General features: G+C 35.3%; 1 pseudogene; it reads right to left on the bottom strand.

Annotated features, from left to right (window-relative positions):
- Positions 1–418: 418 nt before the first annotated feature.
- On the bottom strand, positions 419–2,581 carry LOC140884478 (uncharacterized; annotated as a pseudogene).
- Between the last annotated feature and the right edge of the window lie 386 nt (positions 2,582–2,967).

The following is a 2,967-nucleotide window of genomic DNA, read 5'->3' as shown; positions in this document are numbered from 1 at the left end:
CGTGTTGTGAAAAAGTAAAAATATATGGTAAAAAGTAAAAACTCCAAAACTCAAAATATATCAAACTCTACACTTTATAATATTTTTCTCTCAACTCAATTGTGTTTTTTCTACACAAATGGAGAGACCTATTTATAGATCTCATTTGAAGATTAGTCCAAATATTAATACATCATCATCTACATCATCACACACTAATTTTTCATATTTTACAACTCAATATTAAACATTCAGCATTCAACATTCAACTTTAAATAATAATAATAATAACATATTTTCAACAATTAATTTGTAGATTCTTGACTTTGAATGTGTTTTGGATGTTAAAAATTGTCACGTTGGTTATTAAAAAGTTTTCTCAGCAAAGCAAGTAAAACCCATCAAAGCAAAGTAAATATAATTATGATTAACTGAGACTAAAAACTGAAATCCAGTCAGATGCGGTAAATGATTATGTTCAGACTGCAGATGTAAGACATTTAATCAATGCATTTCCCGAAATACTTTGGCATATATATGTGACAAGAGAACTAAAGTAGAGGGTAAACAAATATCCTTGACTAAACTTTTTGTGTAAATCCCATATTCCTTGGCAATCTAGCATGCCACAAGGAAACTTTTGAGTAAGATCCATCTTTTCTACGAGCAATCACTAACCCTGTCCCAACATTGTAAGTAACCATCAAGCCAACCTTGGCAACAGTTATGATGGCAAGACCCTTGGCTCGCTTTAGGATTGCACCAGGTATAGACTTTTCAGATGTCACAGATCCAACCTACAACAAATACAATACTGTCAATATGTGATAGCACAGCAGTTTAAGTCAATATGTATTGAAATTAGTAACTATGAAAGTAAAAAACGAGGTGGCTCGCTGTGCATGTATCTGGCTGTATGCAAAATAAATCATACCTTAGTATAACCTTGAATAGTGTTTGCTGCCTTGTATATTTCGTGTTCCATAGATTGGCCCCACGGAAAATTAAGCCAAGAACGTAGCGTACTCAGGTCCGTCAAATCATGGGTCGGAAACTGTGACGCACGACTTACTTGGTTAATCAGGCATGATTGGACAGACTCAAGCCGCACACAGCACACATCACAAACTCGTTGAGGGTTCCCAAGTCTGAATTTTTCAGGCAACAAGCTCCGTCCCTGGGAGCAACCATGGCAGAAAATGCCGCCACAAAATCTACAGTGGTGCCTAGAACACATGATTGGATGAAAGCGCATGCTGCACAGCATGCAAGCAGAAGCAGCGCTATCAGGCAACCACTTTGCTGGCTCGGCTTCCAGAATTTCCTTCGTTTTACCAAGGTTGGCATCTGTAAGAGTTTGAGCCATCTCTTGCCAAGCTTGCTCTAGAAGTTGGTTAGACATCCAAGTAATGCTACATCCATAAATATCACCTGAAGTCAGTGACCAGATTTTACTCTGACTGTTAGCAACATGTCGAGAACAACATCCCACATGGTCATCTCTTTATCTTCCCCAATACACTCATTCCAACCCATGTCACTCTCAGGCAAATATCCACCATTCAAATAGAGGCTTCTATTCCATTCTTCTCTTTCAATTTCTGGTAAAGGTGGAACAGATACAGGTATCCAAACCCCAGTTTCTTCATTAAGTGGTGTGTCGTAATAAAAATATTTACTTGGTTTTTTATCAACGGCAGCATCATATTTTCTCTGTCTAACATCCATTCCACTTACTTCACTTGTACCATCTCTATCAAAAGTCCTGTCGCCGTGAAAAATCAATCTTCATTATCTCATGGTGGGAAAATAAGGAACAAATTTCGTAAAAATTCCTAGCTTTGTACTAGTATCTCCTAGTCTCCTGTTATCTGAAATGATTCCTCACGGATGTCTACTTCCGCCACATGAATAGCCTATGGAATACATCCACTATCTGCACAAATTTCATTCCCACATGGATTGCCACCAAGGCGCAGCTTCTGGCATCGAACGTTTATAAAAGTCAGTCACGGTAGATAATTGGTCACAATACAAGTAAACAAAGGGAAGCCTGGTACATTCACCCGCATTATCGGTCATTGTCTCGTGTACTTTACAATTCGCATAATTATAATAAACATTGCCATAATACCATTCACTGAAGAGATTGCATCAAGATCAATGAACACGATATTGTGAAAAACCTATAAATTCAAAGGTTCTATCTTTTTTTTATGCAGAAAAATACACCGAGTTCCTTCATATAAACACAGAGAATACAAAATACTAAGAAAACTCAAACTTTGTTTTCCACGCGAGTCGATCATAACCATTTACAAAAACACCAATGATCACCAACCTTAAGTAATAGCCAATCAGAAGCTGAATCGGCCAAATAAACAAATAAAAATCGGGAATATGTCGAATGTAACAATAACAAAAAAAATTCTCAAGCTTTACCTTTGACGAGAAAATCTTGGGCACGTAATCATCGAGTTCAATCTTGGGATAACGCGAACGTGTGTCGTCCGAGAAGCTAATCGCTGATTCATCGTTAGACATTAGGGTTTTCAGATGATTATGAATTAGGAGTAGGCGATGCGAGGGAGCTGAAGATTCATGAATTTACTTTATATATTATAATAATTGTATATTTGTATTTGGATTTTATTATGGTATTCATATTATTTTTATTTTATTACTAGGACTAGAATATATGTGTGCAAATTTTTATTTTTATCTATAAAAAATTTATATAAGTTAATAGATATTTAATTATTTCAAAAACATTCACTTATCTTATCACTTTAATATTGAGATTAAACGATATAAACATATTTTAAATATTAAATAAAGAGTAACACTCCTGTGATACGGTTTCATCCGTGAGACGGGTCAACTCTACTCATATTTATAATAATAAGTAATACTTTTGGCATAAAATGTAATAATTTTTAATGAATAACTCATATAAGAGATCCGTCTCAAAAAAATAACTATTGAGAC

The sequence above is a fragment of the Henckelia pumila genome, chromosome 2 (assembly GCF_033568475.1).
Source record: "Henckelia pumila isolate YLH828 chromosome 2, ASM3356847v2, whole genome shotgun sequence".
Lineage (NCBI taxonomy): Eukaryota > Viridiplantae > Streptophyta > Magnoliopsida > Lamiales > Gesneriaceae > Henckelia > Henckelia pumila.
This window is presented reverse-complemented; position numbering and strand designations above follow the sequence as displayed.